Here is a 23940-nt window from a genome sequence, read left to right as displayed (position 1 = left end):
TTGGGCTCCATGCTGAGCATGGAGCCTGCTTGAGAGTCTCTCTCTCTCTCTCTCTCTCTCTCTTTCTCTCCCTCTGCCTCCCCCTTTGCTCATTCTCTCTCTAAAAAAACAAAAGATGGGGTGCCTGTGTGGCTTAGTTGGGTAAGTGTCCGACTCTTGATCTCAGCTCGGGTCATGATCTCACAGTTTGTGAGTTCAAGCCCCACATCAGGCTTGACACTGCTTGAGATTCTCTCTCTGCCCCTCCCCTGCTCTCTCTCTCTCTCTCTCTGAAAAATAAACATTAAAAAAAAATAAAAAATAAAAAAACAAATGACAAAGTTTGGACCTGTCATCTGTTTATTAAAAGGCTCCAGTGGGGGCGCCTGGGTGGCTCAGTCGGTTAAGCGTCCGACTTCAGCTCAGGTCACGATCTCGCGGTCTGCGAGTTCGAGCCCCGCGTCGGGCTCTGGGCTGATGGCTCAGAGCCTGGAGCTTGCTTCCGATTCTGTGTCTCCCTCTCTCTCTGCCCCTCCCCCGTTCATGCTGTGTCTCTCTCTGTCTCAAAAATAAATAAACGTTAAAAAAAAATTAAAAAAAAAAAAAAGGCTCCAGGGTGTGGCTTTTGCCTCTAGGCACAGTAGTACAGAGTCACTCACATTCATACATACATCCTTCCAGGTAGAGCTGGGCCACTTGCAGTATTTGGAGGCTGCGAGGGCGAGTGACAGCTGTTGGCTGTGCCTTCCCTCTGTAAAGCAGGTAAGCAAGATACACAGTGAAGGTGGTGGTTGCTGGTATTAGCCTGGGAGGAAGGGTTTATAAACAGAAAGTGTTACTTGAAGCCTTCCCACCAGTGGTAGCAAGGCCACTCCACCGTGTTGAGAATTGACTGGTCTTAGAACTATACCTGGTAGAGTCTACTATCTTTCCATGAGATCCTCAACCAATGGGGATAAAGCTGTGGCCCTCCAGCAAGTCCTGAGAAGATACTGAAGTAGAATGTAATTGCGTAGGCCAGCTCCTCCCCCTCTGAGAACCAGCTCCTTCCACACACACCCAGCAGGCTGAGCTTTATTGTTTGTTTCCTTTTTTCAGCCCAGGCACTGGGTGCAAATATGAAACATACTTGCTTGCAAATGCGCCTGAACTTCATAACCTCTTTTCTCTCCTTACTAAGAATGCATGTGTTCTTTCCTTCATCCCCTTTCTGAGATGCCTGTTATGCTTCCTTCTACCCAAGACCAGCATACTCCAAGAACTTATATCTTATCTAATTTTGCTGCTCAAGGCTGTCAGCTATTTTATACATTATTAAAGAATTGTGCAATCCTAAGCAGAGAGGCTGGTGGGAGGAGGGTGAGAAACAGGGATTATGTTCTAATAGCAGGGTCTGGACTCCCTGGAGGGCTGGAGGCTCTGTAGCGGAGATCATCATTATTGCTACAGCACCTTTCGTTTTAGGACAGCAGTTTTCAGAATGTGGTCAGAGAACCCCTGCAGTCCCCAAGATCCTTCCTTTTCCCACTGTGTGTCTGTATGAGGCCGAATTTCAACTAAAACATATCACAGCAGATTGAATACAGAGGCAGACATGAAATCCAGCTGCCTTCTATTAAGCCAGACATAGGCATCGCTTCTCGGCCTTTTGGCTAAGATCAAGTGAAGCCAGACATAGGCAATTTGCCAAAAAAGAACTGCCCCTCCTCTCAGTGACTTTTGCTTTGGAAAAGATAGCTTTATTTTATTTTATTTTATTTTATTTTATTTTATTTTATTTCATTTGTTTTGTTTTGTTTTGTTTTAGAGAGCACTCATGAGTAGGGGAGAGGGGCAGAGGAGAGAGAGAATATTAAGCATGGAGCCCTACATAGGGCTCCATAACATGATGCTGAAATCATGATCTGAGTCGAAATTAAGAGTTGGATGCTCAACTGACTGAGCCACCCAGGTGCCCCAAAGATAGTTATGTTGTAAATGAAAATGAAATGAAATGAAAATTTATCCTAACACATAATGTGGGTTTTTTTGTTAAACAAATTAATAAATATTTAAAAGTTTTGTTTCAATTTTAATACAATAAATATTGATACAACCCATGAGAGCTTCTGGGAGCCCTCAACAATTTTTTTTTTTTTTTTTTTTAACGTTTACTTATTTTTGAGACAGAGAGAGACAGAGCGTGAACAGGGAGGGTCAGAGAGAGGGAGACACAGAATCTGAAACAGGCTCCAGGCTCTGAGCTGTCAGCACAGAGCCCGACACGGGGCTCGAACTCACGGACCGCAAGATCATGACCTGAGCCGAAGTCGGCCGCCCAACCGACTGAGCCACCCAGGCGCCCCAACAATTTTTAAAACTATAAAGGGGCTCTGAGATTTAAAAGTTTGAGAACTGCTCCTTTTGGGCTACTCTTGGCCCCATTTGTCCTCCCTCTTGCTCTTCCTGAGGGACCTCACCAAGCCCCACTGCTTCAGCTACTACCTCTGAGCTGGCGCGCGCTGTGGACAACACATCAGCTTCCGTGTGCTGCTCTGCGACCACCTGGAGGTAAGGGAAATAAGATCCCCTCTGAGAGCTGACCTGGATAAATCCACCACAGCAGATGTGATCAACCCTTCACTCATCCCAGAAATATTTATTGAAAACCTACTCTGTGCCATGTACTACTTAGACATTGGGGTTATAGCAGCAAGCAAAACAGAAAATCCCTGAACGTTTTCCTGGGGTACATGAGGAGAGTATAAGAGTATAATGAGAAAGAATGCCATATGTAGAAGTAATACTAGAAATTACCTGTTAAGAGCATGACCTTATGAAGTATTTGGGATAACCCCAAATTCCAGACTCTTTCCCCCTCAGGGTTCCCAGAGTGATAATCAGACAACAGACAATGATGAGGCAACATAAAGTGACAAAGGGTATGTTGGGGGTGCATATATGTGTTTTTGTCTCTCCCATAAATTATGTTTCCCAGTGGCCATTCTGTTAGTAGGGCTCTGGGAAGTAGGTGTTGACAAATTTCATTTTGGGAAGGAGGGAGATGATGCAAGAAAAGTTCCTGCCAGCCATCAGAGCTGGGAGCCAGGAGAGCAGCCCTTCTGACTGGCAGCTCAGGGACAAGACCAGACTAGCACTCTTGCGGCACAGGCTGGTGATGATCCAAAGAGCAAGGCTCTGGGCAAGCATGAGGTCACCTAAGCACCGCCCTCCAGACACCTACTTAAGGAGAAAAAGAAAAAAGGAGAGAAACAGCTCTTAGTGGGAGTTATTACCTGGAAGGAGACTACGTTAAATTAGAAAAGTAAAATACTTTAATTGGTGATTTTAAAGTTCCATCTCCAACATTTTCTTTGCACCTCTGAGATATAGTGTTTAGATTTCAATCCGGGCTGCATTAATTTATTGTTGCTGGGCTTGTGTGCGAAACCCTGAGGCAGGGAGCTCTGGCAAGGATGACCCTTCCTTCTCCTTAACCCTAAACCCAAATATTACTACCAAATTGGTCACATGGAAGACAGGAAGTTGAAGAGATACCAGAGGAAAAGAGAACAGGATGGACAGGTCTTTTCCCTAGAAGGAATTGGTTCCCACCTTCTTTGCCACTTACGCCACCTGGAAAGGAAAAACACAGAGATCCGCCACTATGCACTTACAACACGCACCGTATACCAGAAAGTGAGGGCTGAGGAGGAAAACAATGGGAGGGGAGGGGTCTTCTTCCATCTTGGAAAACTTCTGGCCCTCTGACAAGATAAGAAAGAGAGCCCCAATCTCATGCGGCAATGACTGTCCAGAAATGACCCATCAGTGTAGCCGGGGTACAGGGGTGCAAGAGCACCTAGCTCTGGGGGTCCTAAACAGACCAGGTTCGGCCAGTCACTGCTCACAAAATCCAAAGGCAGAGAAATGAGTGGTGGTGAAACAAGACAGGAATTTATTTCAGTGAGGCCAACACTGAGAAGACAGGGGACTCATGCATCTCAAAGACTGTCTCCAAAGTGCTGAAAATACTCCCAGGTTTATATGAGGAAAATGTGGGACAAAAGTCAGTGGGTACATGCATGGGTGGGCAGTAAAGGTCTGGTTGATCACTGTCACGGCCCAAGTCTTGCTGGCTCAGGGTAGTCCTTATTGCTTGAGGGGATAGTTTCAGTTCCCATTAGAAAATGCTTTGCCTGCAGGGTCTTTTGCCAGAGTTAAGAGTCAAGCTGGAAAGAAGAACTTAATCACTTACCAAGTACAGATGGAGGTCAAAATGGAGGTAGTTGATCTCTTTCGCTCTGCTGAACTCCTTTACCCTCCTCAGTCAGAACCTAATTTGGTTAGTGTAGGTAATCTCTCTTACAGCTTGCAGTTCTGTGGCCTTTCCTTCCCTGAGATATTAGGCAGATTGCTTGTCCAGAGGACCATACCTATAGTAATTATTCAGTCATTCAGCTAATATTTGAGCTTGAGTCCTCTGCTCACTTATGAGTCCTGAAATCACTTCTGTGACCCAGTCTTCTTTTTAATTTTTTTTTTTTAACGTTTATTTATTTTTGAGACAGAGAGAGACAGAGCATGAACAGGGGAGGAGCAGAGAGAGAGGGAGACACAGAATCTGAAACAGGCTCCAGGCTCTGAGCTGTCAGCACAGAGCCCGACGCGGGGCTCGAACTCACGGACCGTGAGATCATGACCTGAGCCGAAGTCAGACGCTTAACCGACCGAGCCACCCAGGCGCCCCTGTGACCCAGTCTTCTGAGGTGGGAGTGATATGCCATGAAATGGATCCGGCCACAGGAGGAGAGCTGATTGAAAAGTCAGTAGGTAGAAGACAACAGGAGAAAGACCAACATTCAAAAGCCTAAAGTGGCTGACGTTCCTAGTTGAGAGACAGGGACTGTCTTGTGTGCACAAAACGGGTAGCAGTGATGAGCACTTCCTTCGTTGTGTGTGATTTGTCCTTGATTATTTGTGGTGCTGATGTAGTCTTGTTCTGTAGATAGATTATGCCTTTTTAAAAATGTTGTTTTAAAAAACTGATTGGCAGTGTGGATGTTCCCAAACTCTTCCTGGCAATTTGAATCACCTTCTTTCAACTTTCTTTGAGGTACCTACGTAAAACAAGCCAGATATCAGAGCCGTTAAAAGACAAACTGAGGCATATCACAATTTTTCAGAGTTTATTTGAGCAAAAATCAGTGGGATTAAGGCAGTGCCAAATCAGAAGTGGTTAGGAGCAGAAGTTACGAAGACTTACAAAGGAAAGATGGAAACAAAGCAAAGAAATCATGTGATTAGCTGTAGTTTAAGCATTTGTCTTATTCACAAAGACTCATTGGCTGTTTGTGATTGGTTGTCCTCAAGTTTGATTTCTAAGCCTTGAGATATTTATGGGTTTACTTAGGCCAAAAAACATTAGAACCACCTAGGTCTAATAGTCTCCTTGTTTAATTTAACACAGCATAGACCAATGGTTGTCTATGTTGTCAACTGTAGCACAGATTTGGCATAAACCAGAGTGGATAAACCAGAGTGGATAAGCCAACTCTGTGCTAGAGTTAATTGTATAGACAACCATTGGTCTACACGGAGTTAAATTAAATCACAGATCTACCATAGTTTCAAACCACTTTCTTCCAGCCTTTTGTTAATGTGTGTTCAGGGAATATTAACCTAAATAAAATGTAATTAGTATGAAAAATCTGTTCTCTGAAGTTATACAAGATTATACCTCATTTTTAGATCATTTATGAGGCAGGTGATAAATAGAAGAGGCCCTGATGTTAGACTACCTAAGTGAAGTCCCAGCAATTGAATTTGCTAGCTCTGTGACTTCTGAAGTTATTTGACCCCTCTCTGCTTCATTTTTCTTATATGCAAAATGGAAGTAATAATAAATAGCTTCTTATCCAGAGTTGAGAGAAAGTAAATGAGCCAGTTACTGTCCAATACATAATAAATGACATGTAATAAATGTCAGTTTCATCATTATTAGTTTTTAAGTTTTTTTCCTGTTCTCTTCCATTTGTACGGTTAAAGCCATTTTCTTCTTTTTTTTCTCCTAAAGTACCCATTCTGATTGCAGAACTAATATGTATTAGTAAAAGACTCAGAGAACACATAAAAAGATAAAAAGGAAATAGAAATGACCCATTAATCCCAGGTCCAAGAGATATAACCATCTTGAAAATGACTCAAGAAATCTATTTACTAGCATTTCCAAGAAATGTCTGAAATTTCCATTTCAGATCTTCCTCCACTTACAATGGTGTTATGTCCCAATAAACCCTCATACATTGGAAATATTGTAAGTTGAAAACACTTTGAACACACTAACCTGCCGCACATCATAGCTTAGTCCAGCCTCTAATTGGGCAAAATTATCAAACACAGAGACTGTTTTATCAAAAGTGTTGAGTATCTGTGTAATTTATTGAATATGTTCTGAAAGTTAAAACAGAACGATTGTGTGGGTACAGAGGGTTTTAAGTATGTTGATCGCTCACACTCGTGATCGTGTGGCTGGTTGGAGCCGTGATTGCCTCTGCTCGCCATCTTGAGAGAGGATCATACCATGTATTGCTGATCCAGGAAAAGACCCAAATTCAAAATTCAAAGTATGGATTCTACTGGATGACCATAGCTTTCACACCAGCGTCAAGTTGAAAATTTTAAGTTGAGGGGCGCTTGGGTGGCTTAGTTGGTTGAGTGTCCAACTTCGGCTCAGGTCATGATCTCACAGTTTGTGGGTTCAAGCCCCATGTTGGGCTCTGTGCTGACAGCTCAGAACCTGGAACCTGCTTCAGATTCTGTGTCTCCCTCTCTCTCTGCCCCTCCCCTGCTCACACTCTGTCTCTGTCTCTCTCTCTCTCAAAAATAAACATTAAAAAAAACTAAAAAAAAAAAAAAAGAAAACTTTAAGTCAAACCATTGTAAATCAGAAACATCTGTACTTGGTTTCATGAGAAGAAAAGCCTCATTTGTCCTAAGATGCTATTTTTCTTCCTTACACTGTTTTGCCAAGAGAAATCAAACAATGAATTAATCCTCAGTGTCTACTCTTTTCTGACACCCTCAGAGGAATCTATCACAATACCTTCCCATCTCCATGCCTTAGTGTCCTCATCTGAGGAGCAGGGATAGCAAGAACCCGACAGCACTTCTGGTCCATGTTCTCCACACAGGGCCACTAAAGCCCTGGATAAACACGTGATGTGCCGGAGGCCCCCAATGGGGCTGGAATTAGAAGCTGGATCACTTGGTGTCCAGGCCAGTATATTTCCCACCACACTGTACAATGTGTAAGGCTGAACTCAAATAGTCTACCCTCAGCATGCCTGATTTCCCACCTCTAAAACTGCCCTGTCTAGGAGGGTGCCCTTGTCTGGGAGCGAGGCCAAATGGTGAAAGGGTGTTGGACAAGGAAGACAGAGGTTCAGAAGTAGCAGGGAGAAGAGGTTTAGTATTTTTAAATTTATTTATTTAATTTTATGGGGGGGTGGGGGAAGAGAGAGAGAAGAGCTCGACATAGGGCTCTATCACACGAACTGTGAGATCATGACCTGAGCTGAAACCAAGAATCAGATGCTTAACTGACTGTGCCACCCAGGTGCCCAAGGTTTGGTATTTTTGCTCAAAAATATCCATTCTGGAACAAAAGTACACATTTGTACTCAAAAGTATGCAGAATTGAAACAATGTCTTTTAGGGGTGCCTGGCTGGCTCAGTCTATAGAGCATGTGACTTAAAAAAAATTTTTTTTAATGTTTATTATTTCTGAGAGAGAGAGACAGAGCGGGAGTGGGAGAGGGGCAGAGAGAGAGGGAGACACAGAATCAGAAACAGGCTCCAGGCTCTGAGCTGTCAGCACAAGGCCCAATGCGGGGCTCAAACCCACCAACAGTAAGATCATGACCTGAGCTGAAGTCAGATACTCAACCAACTGAGCCACCCAGGCGTCCCTTGAGCATGTGACTTTTGATCTCGGAGTTGTAAATTCAAGCCCCATGTTGTGCATACAGATTACTTAAAAATAAAACCTTTAAGACAATGCTTTTTAGATCTTTCTTCGATGAAAACCCTCTTCCCAATTTGGAGTAGTTTCCCTCCCAAGTCTGTGTTGGAGAAGGATGTTCTTTAAAAATAAAGCACTGTGTCTAAACCCTGAGAAAGGAAAAGGGTGGTTTTGGAAGGTAGAGGCTGGGGCGGGTGGGCCACTCCTTGTCAGAAAAGGCAGGGGAAAAGGCCCTGAGGCTGAGGAAGGAGCTTTTACTAGGAAGCACAGTGTTACAAAGGAACAGGGCAAAACCCAACAGAATCACAGAAAGGAATACGAGTTGTACAAATTGATACTAGGGAGATGTGTATGTAGCTAGACTGGTTAACATGTCTTTAGAAAAGAACCCCTAGCTTGTTTTGTTTGGTTTTGAAGAACAAACTTCCACAAGTTCGTCATATCTGAAAATGTTACTAAGTGGGTGTTTACTTTCTCTAAAATGAATATCAAAGATCCAGATTACAGTCCGATGTAAATCCTTTTAGAAAGATTTTGAGCATTTCAATGATTAAATAAAATGAAGTGTTCAGGATCACATGAAGAACATTAAATGAGACATTTCCTCTGTTACTTCTTTCTGGTCTTAATTTTTAGTTTTTAATTTTTTTAGTGCAAAAAGGTGTTTTTTTAAACTTTTTTATTTGAGAGAGAGAGAGAGAGCGAGAGGGAATCTTAAGCAGGCTCACACTCAGCGCAGCATCCAACTTGGGGCTCCATCTCATGACCCTGGGATCAGGACCTGAGCCAAAATCAAGAGTTGGACGCTCAACCCACTGAGCCACCCAATGGCCCCGAAAAAGGTGTTTTTATTAAATTAGCACAGGGACAAGACCAATGGGCAGGAAGAGCTGCACTATTCGGTCTTTTTATATAGCATGTTTATATTTGGATTAATCAAAATTAAATAAGATCAAACATGCCAAGTGCAGGGCACCTGCCTGTCTCAGTTGATGGAGCATGTGACCCTTGACCTTGGCGTCATGAATTCGAGCCCCATGTTGGGTGTAGAGATTACTTAAAAAAATGTTTTTAAAAACATGCAAAGTGCGTGTTATAGTAGGGCTTTAATATATATTTGTTTCCCATTTTTAAAAACATGTATCATTAAACATAACATTAAAACATTTAGGTTGATTTTGCATACAGTTCAAAAATTTCTGAATTCTTATTAATTTATACCACATTTTCTGAGCAAGGAGTTACTATTTCCCTTAGCAGACGAGAAAGCTGATAGCAGAGAGGTTTAACTATTTGCCCAAGGCCTCTTGTTAGTACTACTTGATTCTGAGTCCCTCAGATCCATTCTGACCCACCATCATCAGGCTTTCTGCTCACCCACCACTCCGCTGACACTATTTCTTTGATGACTTCCTCATTGTCAAATCCAATGATCACGTTTCAGTCCTCAATCGCATTAGACCCAATTTATCAGTTCCTCTTTTTTTCTTTTTTTTTTGATTTTAGGTTTAAGTAATCTCTACACCCCATGTGTGGCTCAAACTCACAATCCTGAGATCAAGAGTCACATGTTCTATGAACTGAGCCAGCCAACCGCCCCTCATTCCCTCTCACTGGAAACACCTCCTTGCCACCCCTCATTTGGTTCCAGGACTCTACTCTGTCCTATGTCTTTTGCATCCCTCCTTGTCTCTTGTCTCTTCCTCCTCATTTTCCTTAGTGTGCCAGGGTCCAGTCTTCAGATTTCTCTATATTCCACTCCCTGGGTCATCTCGATTTAAACACCATCTTCCCCAAACCTGTTCCTCCAAAGGTTCCCCAACTTGGTAAAGGATATGCCCCAGGGGCCCAGGTCAAAACCTTGGATAATCATTTGATCTTTTTCTCTCCCATTTCACATCTAATTCATCAGCACATCCAATCTGTGATACATATGTATTCAAATCTGACTGTTTCTTCCACCTTCGTTGCTATCACCACTTCCGTGCTCACTGAATACCTGGGTGACCTCCTAAGGGGTCTCCCTTTGCCCTGCCTCACCCTTCCAGAGGCTGCTCTCCACACAACACCAAAGCAGGCCTTTAAAATGTGAATCAGATCCTACTGCTGCCCTGCTCAAAACGCTCCAACGGCTTCCCATATTGTCACAGAAAAATCCCAAGTTCTTACTGCAACCTCTGCCTACCAGTCTTACCGTTTGTACCCTGTCCTGCTCTCTCCCCATACTCTGGCTTTGCTTTTCCTTGGTCATGCCAAGCTGGCCTGGCCTCAGGAGCTCTGTACTTGCTGGATTCTCTCCCTCTGACCTCTGCAGGGCTCCCTCTTGTATGTTATTCAAGGTTCTTGTCAAGTGCTGCCTTAGAATTTCCCTCACATGCCATCTAAAATGATACTCTCACTGCTCTCTATCCTTTTAAATGATTTATTTTCTTCATAGCACTTATCACTATAATAGGGAAAGATAGGATAAAATAGGCAGAGAGGGAAAGATGAGGGCCTGAGGTCCCTGGTGTGGAAAAACACATATTTTGGAACAAAGCTGGGAGTGTCTGACCACAGCAAACCCCCTCAGGTGTCAGGTTCCTCTTAACAGAAACCACCTACCTCCCCTCAGGTTTTCCCTCAGGAATTTGACAAAAGACCCAAGCATGGCCATAGACCACCCCTCATACAATGGAAATGAGCCAGTCGGGAATGGACAACCCAACACTAGCTGTCAAGCCAATAAGGATAGAACCTGAGAAGGAACAAGGGGGAAGAGAAGGGGGAGGGCGGACCAGAACCTTATAAAAGAAGGACCCTTGCCTTTAGTCGTTAGGTATTCACTTTTCAATGAAAGAGCTTTCCTTCTATTACTTTCTAATCTTCTATTCTAATAAACTTTTGCCTGCTGCTCATTTTGTGTCCACCTCTTCATTCTTCGAAGTGGCGAGACCACGAATCCTGGGTATTGCGGTAAAAACGTCCTGCCACATCGATATTGTTCATTTGTCCATTGTTTGTCTCTAGCACTAAAATACAAGCTGCTTGAGGGCAGGGACCATGTCATTTTTTGTTCACTGTTATACCACCAGTGTCTAAAATAGGCACATAGTAGCTATTCAATAAATATTCAGTTTGTTAATCCATCCAATAAATATTTATTGTTTGGATGAGACTTAAGTTTCTGTGGAGAGAGAGGTACTGTGAAAAATAAGCAAATAAATATGTAGTGCACCAGGAGCGCCTGGGTGGCTCGGTCAGTTAAGCCTCTGACTCTTCAGTTTCAGCTCAGTTCATGATCTCATAGTTCGTGAGTTCGAGCCTTACATCTTGGGGTTCTTTCTCTCTCTCTTTCCTTCTCTCTGCCTCTCCCCTGTTCATGCTCTCTCTCTCTCTCTCTCAAAATAAATAAGTAAACTTTGACAACATATGTAGTACACTAGATGGTAATAAGTTCTATGGGGAAGAGGAATAGAAAGGGCAAAGAATCAGAGTTTTGAATTTTGGCTTTTGCTGTTTTGAATACGGTGATCAAAGAAAGTCTCACTGAAAGGCAACATCTGAGTTGAGAACTCAAGGAAATGAGGGAGCAACTCATGAAGATATTTGGGAAATGGAAGGAACAAGGGGAGAAGAGAAGGGGGAGGGTGGACCAGAACCTTATAAAAGAAGGACCCTTGCCAAAAAAGAGAGGGAAAAGTGCAGAGGCTTTGAAACAGTGGTTGAGTGTGGCTTTGAGAAATAGCAAGGAAGCAGATGTGGCTGGAACACAGTAAGGAGGAGAATGGTAAAAGATGAGGTCAGAGAGATAAGGGGAATGAGATTGTATAGGGCTTGAAGTTCATGTAAAGACTTTGATGGGAGATTTTTCTTTGAGATAGGAAACCAGTGCAGTCTTGGAATGTTTTAAGCTGAGGAGGGACGCGATCAGAATCTCTCTGTTGCTGTGGCTATAAGGTTATAGAGAGTCTAAGTTGGAAGCAAGATCAATTAGGAGGCAGCTGCCATAGTGCAGGCAAGAGGTGACAGAATCCTGGCCTAGGGGAATAATGATAATGGTGATGAAAGTGGTGAAACTCTGGATATATTTTGAGGCCAAAGCTAGCCGATTTTGTCAACAGCTTGAACATAAGAGTGTGAGAGATAGGGAGGAATCACGGTAAAACCAAAGGTTTCGGCAGTGCAGCTGATAAGCTATTTGCTAAGATGGAGAAGACTGTAAGGGGATATAGCTTTAGGGCAGGCGGAATCATGTACATGCATTCTCTTTTGCACATATACACTTAATGTGCTTAAGAATATACATTGGAGATTCAAATAGGCAATTGAATATATGGATCTGGAGTTCAAGGGAGTGATCTGTCTGGAGATGTACATTTAGGAATCATCATCAGCTTAGTGACAGTATTTAAAGGTACAGGCTGCCTAAGATCGTCAGGGTGGGGGTAGAATATAGAGAAGAGAGAAGGTTCCAAGAACTAACCCTTGAGGCACTCACTCCATCCATAGAGGTCAGGCAGATGAGCAGGAACTAGCCAAAGGGATGGAGTAGGAGCAGCCAGTGAGACAGGAGGAGAAGTAAGGGTGTTCTCTTGGAAGCCAAGTGAAGAAAGTGTTTGAAGGAGGAGAGAAAGATCAGCTGTGCAAATGTTGCTAGGGGGTCAGGTAAGATGAGGACTCAGAATGACCACAGGATTTAACAACATGGACTTCGCAGGTGACCTTGACAAAAGTTATGGTTGTGGTGAAAACATGATTGGAATAGATTCAAAAGGGAATGAGAGAGAGAGTTAGTGGAGACAGTGTGTATAGACACTGTTTTTAAGTTTTGTTTACAAGAAAGCAGAGAGATAAGGTAATAGCCAAGAGGGAGATGTGGAGTTGAAAGATAAATGCTGTCCTGTGTTAAGATAAGGATATTTTAGAATATATTGATAGGGTGATGGCAATGATCTAGTGGAGAGGACAATTTGACTATTCAGGAGAGAGGGATAATTGTGTAGCAATGTCTTTGAGTAGATGAGAGAAAATTGGATCTAGTGTCCAAGTGGAGATGATGACCTTGGACAGGAGCTTAGATAGTTTATCTGTGACACCATGTGGGAAGGCAGAGAATATGATAAATGCGGTTGGTGATCAGAGCACATGGAAGACATTTTTTTCTGGTTGCTTCTCTTAGGAAAATGGGAGATCGGGTCATCAGCTGTGTGAGGTTTGAGGAGAGAAGAGAAGGTGTGAAACAGTTGTCTTGGTGAGTGGAAAGTGAACTATTTAGGGAAATATGATAGGATTGTCAGGCAGCACTAAAGGCACCCTTGGGGTTAGTGGTCATAATTTGATGTGAGCCACTCCACATGATTGGCTGTTTTCCTCTTGCCATGGTCAAGTGCATAAATGAGTTGTAAGGGCTAAAACCAAGGTCTTGAAAGTGCTGGTTCTTTTTGGTGCAAAGGTGGACAATTTTTTGCCATGGGTTTAGGTTTTGCCAGGCAAGTTTGAAGGAGGGTCAGGTGTAGGTAGTAATGAATCATGGATAGAAGCTGGTTAAGGACAGACATGAGGCCATTGTGGACAGTGAAATGGTTCTAGGATCAATGGACCATACATCCATTGGAATAAGGAAGAATTATTGAAGTCAGAGCTCAGATGGCAGCAGGAGGTGATGGTGAGAGTGGGAAGCTTAAGAGTGAGATTTTGAATGCAAAATCCTGAAAGAGCTAACTACAGAACCATAGAGTTCAGAAACTCCTCACACCAAGTTTTAAATTTCTGAGTATAAGCAAAACTTTCAGTATATGCTGTCAGAATAGATTGTGAAGAGAGGGGAGACAGCAATAAAGATGACTTTTGACAGAGAAAGTGGATAAAGAATCATTTCAAGCATGAAAGGAAAGCAAACCAAATAAAGCCAAAATCAAGGTCATAGAGATCCATGTGGGAAAGGGAAAAACTGGAAAGAGATTTGTTTTATACTTCAAGGTCACAGTGAGAGAGGTGGGTGAGTGGAGGGAATTAGAATCAGGGCTGAAAGCAAAAGTAGAAATACTTGACATTGTTGATCCATGAGGGGCCTTCCCTTGTGTGCTATCAAGAATCATTAAAAATAGCTGATTCTTTGGATCTCCAAATGAACTCATTAGTAACTTTAAGAGTCCCTTGGTTGCTAGCTACCGTATGTGAGGGCATAGTCCCCTCCTTACTCAGTGCTCATTTACTTCAGGGACATCAAGTAGTAGTCAAACTACAGAATGTGCTATAACAATAAATCATATTATCTGGACACACTGTTTCTCCAAACACAGGTTTCTGAAAGAGCAGTGTGAGAGACCCCTGGCCACTCAAGTAAAACTGGATAATAAGTTTAATTAATAACTTGGAATACAAACCTTTTTGTGGCTTATCATTTACTCTTGAAAATTATTTTTTTTTAAAGATTTTATTTTAGGGGGTGCCTGACTGGCTCAGTCAGTAGAGCATGTGACTCTTGATCTCAGAGTCGTGGGTTCAAACCCTATGTTGGGCATGGAGCCCACTTAAAAATTTTTGTAAAATAAAAAAAGATTTCATTTATTATTATTATTATTATTATTATTATTATTATTATTGAGTAATTGCTACAGCCAACACGGGACTGAACTCACAACCCTGAAATCAAAAGAGTCATGTGCTTTACTGACTGAGCCAGTCAGGAACCCATTACAGATTTTATTTTTAAGTAATCTCTACAGTCAACATGGGCCTCAAACCCACAACCCTGAGATCAAGAGTCATGTGCGCTAAGGACTGAGCTAGCCAGGTGCCCCTGAGCTTGTTTTTTTATTTGAATTTTTCAGTAGATAATTTTCAAGAGCATATAATAGGGACACATGACTCTTGATCCCAGGGTTGTGAATTCGAACCCCACACTGGGTGCAAAGATTACTTAAAAAGAAAATCTTCAGGGGAACCTGCCTGGGTGGCTCAGTCAGTTGAGCATCCTACTCATAATTTCAGCTCAGGTCATGATCTCCCATTTGTGAGATTGAGCCCCATGTTGGGCTCCAAGCAGACAGTGCAGAGCCTGCTTGGGATTCCTCTGTCTGTCTCTCTCTCCCTCTCTCCCTCTCTCTCTCTCTCTCTCCCTCTCCCTCTCTCTTTCCCCTCCCCTGCTCATGCAGGCTCTCTCCCTCAAAATAAATGAACTTAAAAAACATCTTCAAAAAAAAAAAAGCTCAAAAATGAATTCTTATTGTGGTGATATTTGCACGACTCTGTCAACATACTAAAAGTTATTAAATTGTACACTGAAAATGGGTGCATTTCATGGAATGTAACATTACATCTCAAAAAACTTTTTAAAAGGAATCAATATTTGGGGTGCCTTGGTGGCTCAGTCGGTTGAGCATCCGACTTCAGCTCAGGTCATGATCTCATGGTTTGTGAGTTCGAGCCCCGTGTCAGGCTCTGTGCTCACAGCTCAGAGCCTGGAGCCTGCTTTGGATTCTGTGTCTCCCTCTCTGTCTGCCCCTACCCCACTCATGCTTTGTCTCTATCTATCAAAAATGAATAAATGCTAAAAAAAAGGAATCCATATTAATTAAATATTGTAATGACATATTTCAAAACTTAAATCAGGGTTGAGGTCAAAGGGATACTCAATGTTGATTTTTTTAAATTAGTAAGTGAAGCAGCCTACCAGTGTAGAGTTCTAATGAAAGGAAAAGAATTAGGTCATTCCTTATGTATTTCTAGTACTAGTTAATATAAACCAGAAGTGAAATTGCAACATTGCCCAGGATAATAACTGAGGTTTGCATAAGGCTCTAGAAAATTCCTTCCTTGCAACACTTCCTGGCCAGTATGTGCTCTTGTTCTTCCTGGTAAAGTCCAGCCCATATTGTCTGTGTACTTCTCCTTAACATTTCTTTGCTTGTCACTTGGCTGGATGTGCTTTACTGCTGGGAGAGTAACAATTTTTAATACTGAAATAGGAGGAGAGTTAGAAGACAGTAGTAAATTTTGCTGACAGGAAAAAGGCCAAGTAGGAACTTGCATGTAAGTCAGCCCACTAGTTAGTCATCGTTCTCGCCAATAAAATACATACCTGGAGTGTGATGGGAGTGGCGATTTGAACGCTCAGCTGGCCTGGTTTCCCCGAACTTTGGAAAGTCCTTAGGTGGGACACAAGTGTACTGAGGTGGGGCTCGCTGCCTCATGATCTCGTAACAGCTGTTGTTTTGTCACAATTATTCATGGCAGTGAGCCCGTCACTGAGTATTCCAGGCTTACGCCTCTGTAACTAAACTTTTTATGTTTACTGCCAAACTGAAATGCTTAAAACACCCAGCAGTGGTGGGCGAACTGAAAGTCTCCAGTCAGAATGTCTCCTCTCTGGCATAACTAACAACTTGTGCCAAGTTCTGCCTTCCTGGTTTTCCTCATGTGACTCTCCCTGCTCTGCCACACCCGTCAGCCTGTCCAAACCAGTCCCCGTGTGCCTTACAGTCTTAGCTTCTGCTGTGCCTTCCCAGAGCGCCCCCTCTGAGACAGTCTCTCCTGAGTTCATGCCCTGGGTCTGCCCTATAAGTAAATGTGTGACTTGAGGAAATTCCTTTCCCTTCCCTGGAAAATGGGACAATACTTCTTAGGGTGGTGGTTTGGTAGTAGATGCTCAATAAAAATTAATATCTTTGGGGCGCCTGGGTGGCTCAGTCAGTTAGCATCTGACTTCGGCTCAGGTCACGATCTCGCGGTTCATAAATTCGAGCCCCACGTCTGGCTCTGTGCTGACAGCTCAGAGGGAGCTGATAGCATATATCACTTTCCTCTGAATAGAATGTAGTTCATAATTTAGCGCTTAATTATAAATCTCTCGTAATTTTGTTCATTATTTCATGTGGTGTTTGTCTCATCCTCAGTTAGCCCAAACCTTCCCAGAGAAGAGAGAAAAGGCTTTATGTTTTTAAAAGTCCTCTTAGAATATCTTCTCAGCGACAGAGCAAGATTACACAGGTTTTAAATATGTTATGGTTGGTAGGCAGTTTGATTTGTTGACACCACCATCGTCAGTTCCATTAGGTTGTGGTAACAGGATGAGACCAGGTGGCTAGGATGTAGAGACACTGTGGGCTATTGGACCCGAGTAACTGGCATCATTAATGTTGAGTTTCTCAGGTGGTGGAGAATTACTTTATTAATATAAGTAGAGGGTTTTCTATACAGTCTTAATACTCCCAAGTTCTATTACTCATCCCAATTACTGACACCAGTTGCCCATGACAGAAACTTGAGACATCCTTAACTCCGCCTTCCTTACCTGCCTCACACTCACCTTGATTAGTCAGCAAGGCCCAATAGATTCTGCCCCTTCTTCGATGCTGCAGTCTGGCCTTCCTCTCCATTCCCACTCCTCAGGCTCTAGTTCAGGCTTCCACCATTGCTTATTTGGAATCTTTGAAAAACCTCACAGCAGGTCTCCTTGTTGCTATATTCACACCTCTGCCATTTACTTCCAAAATGAAAATGAGGCCACAGTTATCTTTCTCAAACAACTATCTGATCAAGTTATTCTCCTTTCTAAAGTCCATCACGGGCACCTAGAGTGGCTCAGTGGTAAAGCATCTGACTCTTAATTTGAGCTCACGGCATGATCTCACGGTTTGTGGGTTCGAGCCCCATGTTGGGCTCCAGGCTGACAGTGTGGAGCCTGCTTGAGATTCTCTCTTTCTGCCCCTCCCCTGCTCTCTCTGTCTCTCAAAAGCAAGTAAATAAACTTTAAAAAATGATTTTCTTTCTTTTTTTTTTAAAGGTTTATTTATTTTTCAGAGACAGAGAGAAACAGGGTGTGAGGAGAGGAGGGGCAGAGAGAGAGGGAGACACAGAACCTGAATCAGGCTCCAGGCTCTGAGATGACCACACAGAACCCGATGCGGGGCTCAAACTCACTGACCATGAGATCATGACCTGAGCTGAAGTCGGACGCTTTACCAACTGAGCCACACAGGCACCCTTAAAAAATGATTTTCTAAATAAATAAAATAAAGAATAAAACCCTTTAATGGTTGACCATTAGCCACAGGACCCTGCCACCCACCATGGAGTCCATCACCATCAAATCCTTATCTCCCCTCCCATTTCTGTCTTCCATCATTCCTCCTTTTACATCCTCATTACAGTTATAATGTGCAAGCTCTTGCAATCTTCTGGGCTTTTTAAGATACTGTTTTCTTGTCCAGGAATGCCCTTCTCCTTCATTTCCCTTTTTATCAGTGGTTTGGAGCAAAGGCTGTAGGTCAGACACCTTCATCTGAATCCTGACTTCTGTATTTGCTAGCTGGGCTGTTGGGTAAGTTACTAATCTCTTGAGACTCACTTTCCACATCTGTAAAATGGGGCTTACAACAAGCACCGCCTCCAAGGGCTAGTGTAAAGACTGAAGGAGAAAAATAATGTGTCTAGTACTTAGGAAAGTGTCTGGTACAGAGCAAAGGCCAAATAAAAGTTAGTCATTGCTACCACTTAATATTGAAGTGTTATTTCAAGACATTGCTCATTTGACTTCAATGATAGATTGAATGGTGGTTCCCCAAAGATGTCTATGTCCTAATCCCTGGAACCTACGAGTATGTGATTTCACATGGTAAAGGGAGATTGCAGGTGTGACTAAGTGACGTAAAATTTTCCAGATGAGTCCCGTGTAATCACAAGATTCCTTATATGAGGAAGGTAGGATAGTCAGAGAAGGGAGAAGGCAAAGTGCTAATGGAAGCAGAGACTGGGGTGAGATAAAGAATGCTGGCAGCCTTTAAAAGATGGAAGAGATAGGAATTACCTGCAGAGTATCCAGAAAGAACCAGTCTTGTCAACGCCTTAATTTTAGTCCTAATGACTCATTTCTTTTTTTTTTTTTTTTTTTAAATTTTTTTTTTTTTCAACGTTTTTTATTCATTTTTGGGACAGAGAGAGACAGAGCATGAACGGGGGAGGGGCAGAGAGAGAGGGAGACACAGAATCGGAAGCAGGCTCCAGGCTCTGAGCCATCAGCCCAGAGCCCGACGCGGGGCTCGAACTCACGGACCGCGAGATCGTGACCTGGCTGAAGTCGGACGCTTAACCGACTGCGCCACCCAGGCGCCCCCTAATGACTCATTTCTGACATCTGACCTCCAGAACTATAAGAGAACACGTTTGTGGTGCAGCCACTCTGGAAAACAGTATGGATGTTCCTCAAAAGATTAAAAACAGAACTACCCTATGACCCAGTCCTACTAGATATTTAATTGTACTACATTTATCCAAAGGACACAGGAGTGCTGATATGAAGGGGCACATGCACCCCAATGTTTATAGCAGCACTACCAACAATAGTCCAATTATGGAAAGAGCCCAGATGTCCATCAACTGACAAATGGATAAAGATGTGGTATATATATATATATGTATATATATATATATATATACATATATATATAATGGAATATTACTCTATGATCAAAAAGAATATAATCTTGCCATTTGCAATAACATGGGTGGAACTAGAGTGTATTATACTAAGTGAAGTAAGTCAGTCAGAGAAAGATAAGTATCATATGATTTCACTCATATGTGGAACTTAAGAAACAAAACAGATGAACACAGAGGAAGGGAAGGAAAAAATTAAAACAGAGAGGGAGGCAAACCATAAGAGACTTTTTTTAGTTTCTTTTTTAAAAATAATTTATTTTTTAATTTATATCCAAGTTAGTTATTCCTTAATTCCCCTTACCCATTTAGCCCATCCCCCCCTCCCATAACCCCTCCAGCAGCCCTCTGTTCTCTATATTTAAGGGTCTGTTATGTTTTGTCCCCCCTCTCTATTTTTATGTTATTTTTGCTTCCCTTCCCTTATGTACACATATATATATGTGTATATATATACCACATCTTCTTTATCCATTCATTCATCGATGGACATTTGGGCTCTTTCCATACTTTGGCTATTATTGATAGTGCTGCTATAAACATTGGGGTGCATGTGCACCTTCGAAACAGCATATCTGTATCCCTTGGATAAATACTTAGTAGTGCAATTGCTGGGTTGTAGGGTAGTTCTATTTTTAGTTTTTTGAGGAACCTCCATACTGTTTTCCAGTGTGGCTGCACCAGTTTGTATTCCCAGCAGCAGTGCAAAAGAGATCCTCTTTCTCCGCATCTTCACCAATGTCTGTTGTTGCCTGAGTTGTTAATGTTAGCCATTCTGACAGGTGTGAGTAGTATCTCATTGTGGTTTTGATTTGTATTTCCCTGATGATGAGCATTTTTTCATGTGTTGGTTGGCCATCTGGATGTCTTCTTTGGAGAAGTGTCTATTCATGTCTTTTGTCATTTCTTTAGTGGATTATTTTTTTTTTTTGGGTGTTGAGTTTGATAAGTTCTTTTTTTTTTATTTTTTTATTTTTTAATGTTTATTTATTTTTGAGAGGGAGAGAGAGACAGAGCATGAGTGGGGGAGGGGCAGAGAGAGAGAGGAAGACACAGAATCCGACGCAGGCTCTAGGCTCCGAGCTGTCAGCACAGAGCCCAACGCGGGGCTCGAACTCACGAACCGTGAGAGCATGACCTGAGCTGAAGTCGGACACCCAACCGACTGAGCCACCCAGGCGCCCCTAGTTTGATAAGTTCTTTATAGATTTTAGATACTAACCCCTTTATCTGATATTCCATTCCGTCGGTTGCCTTTTAGTTTTGTTGATTGTTTCCTTTGCTGTGCAGAAGCTTTCTATTTTGATGAGGTCCCAATAGTTTATTTTTGCTTTTGTTTCCCTTGCCTCTAGAGACATGTTGAGTAAGAAGTTGCTGCAGCCAAGGTCAAAGAGGTTTCTGCCTGCTTTCTTGTCTAGCATTTTGATTGCTTCCTGTCTTACATTTAAGTCTTTTATCCATTTTGATTTTTTGTGTACGGTGTAAGAAGTGGTCCAGGTTTATTTTTCTGCATGTCACTGTCCAGTTTTCCCAGCAACACTTGCTGAAGAGACTGTCTTTATTCCATTGGATATTCTTTCCTGCTTTGTCAAAGATGAGTTGGCCATACATTTGTGGGTCCATTTCTGGGTTCTCTGTTCTGTTCCATTGATCTGAGTGTCTGTTTTTGTGCCACGTAAGAGACTCTTAAATACAGAGAACAAACTGAGGGTTGCTGGAGGGGAGGTAGGTGGGGGAGTGGTGGGGTAAATGTGTGATGGGCATTAAGGAGGACATTTGTTGGGATGAGCACTGGGTGTCATATGTAAGTGATGAATCACTAAATTCTACTCCTGAGACCAGTACTACACTATATGTTAATTAGCTTGGATTTAAATAAAATTAAAAAAAATAGAGAGAGAGAGAGACAGAAAGAGAACACATTTGTGTTGAATTAAGCCACTAAATGTGTGGTAATCTGTCATAGCAGCGATAGGAAAGGAGCACAACTTCCTAGAGGTGACCCATAACATTTACATATAGAGATATAATTTTTTTAATTAAAAACTTTTTTTAAGTTTTTTGATTTATTTTGAGAGAGACAGAGACAGTATGAGTATGGGGGTGTGGCAGAGAGAGAGAGAGACAATCCCAAGCAGGCTCTGAGCTGCCAGCACAAAACTTGAACCCACAAAACTGTGAGATCATGACCTGAACCAAAAGTAAAAGTCAGACATTAACTGAGTGAGCCAACCAGGTGCCCCTAGATATATAATTTTTTTAAATATATATATTTAAATGTTTATTTATTTTTGAGAGCGAGCGAGAGAGAGAGAGAGAGAGAGAGTACGAGCAGGAGAGGGGCAGAGAGAGAGGGAGACAGAGAATCCGAAGCAGGTTCCAGGCTCTGAGCTGCCAGCACAGAGCCAGATTTGGGCTCAGACTTACAAACCGTGAGATCATGATCTGAGCCAAAGTCAGGGCATTAACCGACTGAACCACCCAGGTGGCTTACTTGCTTTTTTAAGCTTACAAAAATTATATTGGGGCACCTGGGTGGGTCAGTCGGTTGTATCCGACTTTGGCTCCGGTCATCATCTCATGGTTGGTGAGTTAAAGCCCGGCATCAGGCTCTCTGCTGTCAGCTAGGAGCCCACTTTGGATCCTCTGTCCCCCTCTCTATCTGCCCCCCTTCTCAAAAATAAATAAACATTAAAAATAATAAGTTAATAAATAAATAAATAAAGTAAGCTCTCAGTCCAATATGGGGCTTGAGTTCATGTCCCCAAGATCAAGAGTCGCATGCTCTACCGACTGAGCCCCTAGATATATAATTTTTAATTCGTATGTCTCTCCTGTGAGACTGTATGTTTCTTAAGGGCTACTGCTTACTAATATTTGAAACCACCTCCTATCCCTACCTCTACATACTTAGCACAATGTCTGGCACATTCTCAAACTCTAATATTTGACGGAGGAAAGTTTATGGTCTCAAGGGTGGGTTTTGTTTCGGTTGCATTGAGTTCATGTGGAGATGGAGGGACCAGCCATGGATTCTCAAATGAGGTTCAGTCTCTGGCAAGTACAGGTCTGGGAGATGTGTCAGGGGAAATGATTGAAATAGGTCTGGGGATTGTTGTAGAGAAGAGAGGTGACTGTAATTGAAGAAGCGCCTGGTCCTGGAATACTTTATATGATGAATATTTCATGGGGCTCTGGTCTCTGCTTTTCAAAGATACAATAGCTCTAGAAAAGATCCAGCAGAGGACATTAAAAATGATCAAGGGCAGAGAGAATTATGTGTGGTGGTAAAAATGAAAAAGATTCCATTTGCAAAAAAAAAAAAAAGTGGAAGTCTTAAACTCATGAGGAATAATCATTCATTATTTTCTCAAGTCTGGAAAAAAATAGAAACAGGTAACATTCCTGAAGCCTAACAATCTTCCCAACAACAACAACAAAAATAGCTCTTTATATAGCATCCATTAAAATACAGAATCCATTACTTCAAGAGGCTGTGTCAACTGAAGTTCTTTTGTTTTTTGTTTAAAAAATTTTTAATGTTTAATTTTGAGAGAGAGAGAGAGACAGAGCATGAGCTGGGGAGGGACAGAGAGAGAGGGAGACAGAATCCGGAGCAGGCTCCAGGCTCTGAGCTGTCAGCACACAGCCCGACACAAAATGGGCTCGAAATCACAGACCTTGAGATCATGACCTGAGCCCAAGTCGGACTCTTAACTGACTGAGCCACCCTGGTGCCCCACTCTCGTGCCAAATGAAAATGTGAATACTTCCGGCAGAGCTGGATTAAGGGTCAAGCCAGCCTGGCAGCTGCCCTAGGTGCCTGTATGAGCCACAAATCATTGCTGACTACATTAGAATGTGGTGTCTGTTAACCTGAATTTTTCACATAAAACTTCTTATAATTTTACATCTGTAAAATTTGCCTGGCCCTATTAAAATAAACAGCGCCCTTGAGTGGAATTTAAAGAGAAGAAAACCAAACATCTCCTCACAATTCAGATTAATCTCCTTTAGAATGCTTTTGAATTCTAAATGCTTTTGAATAGAATGCACATACGAAGCAGCCTTATCAACTAAACTTCTGGATTGAATAGAATGGATGGCCTTTGTGCTATTTACTAGAGGCAAGTGATTTATCTTCTTATCTACATTTTAATCTCTTTAATATACTTTAGCAAAGTGGTCTGGTTCCAAAAAAAAAAAAAAAAAAAAAAAAATCACAAAAGGAAACTATGGAGAGAACAAGAAGCACAGAAAAGTAGGATTCGTTGTGCAGACTTTTTTTCCCAGGACATTTAACTTTACATTGGCTAGTGGAAATAAAAGAGCAAATTAAGCTTAAGTAAATAATTTTTATTGATAAAAGATTATTTAATGCATTTTACATTTAGAAATGTTGGATAATTATTTAATGAATATTATTGTGAGGGGCTCCCATTCTGGGGAGCCGACTTTCTCAGTTATGTCTTAACTGTAGGTTTAGAAAAGAGTTGTAAAAACTATGTTATAAATGGCAATTTAGAAATGTGTCGAGA

The 23940-nt window shown here is 42.1% G+C and overlaps 1 long non-coding RNA gene across 4 annotated transcripts in view; it reads right to left on the bottom strand.

Annotated features, from left to right (window-relative positions):
* Positions 1–594: 594 nt before the first annotated feature.
* The window catches only part of LOC132667367 (uncharacterized), a 48332-nt gene continuing 24986 nt past the window's right edge, over positions 595–23940 (bottom strand). Inside the window, exons 4-6 of one of the 4 annotated variants that reach the window (XR_013555688.2) lie at positions 17274–17450; positions 4217–5078; positions 595–730 (exon numbers count right to left, since the gene is read on the bottom strand). This is a non-coding gene — a long non-coding RNA (uncharacterized LOC132667367). Of the gene's footprint in view, positions 731–2355; positions 2524–3285; positions 3595–4216; positions 5079–17273; positions 17451–23940 lie in introns of those variants that run through there. The other 3 variants (XR_013555690.2, XR_013555689.2, XR_013555691.2) reach the window with 3 other exon arrangements.

Source organism: Panthera onca, chromosome B2 (assembly GCF_046562875.1).
Source record: "Panthera onca isolate mPanOnc1 chromosome B2, mPanOnc1 haplotype 2, whole genome shotgun sequence".
Taxonomy (NCBI): Eukaryota; Metazoa; Chordata; class Mammalia; order Carnivora; family Felidae; genus Panthera; species Panthera onca.
The sequence above is the reverse complement of the archived record's forward strand: the minus strand, read 5'-3'. Positions and strand labels throughout refer to the sequence as shown.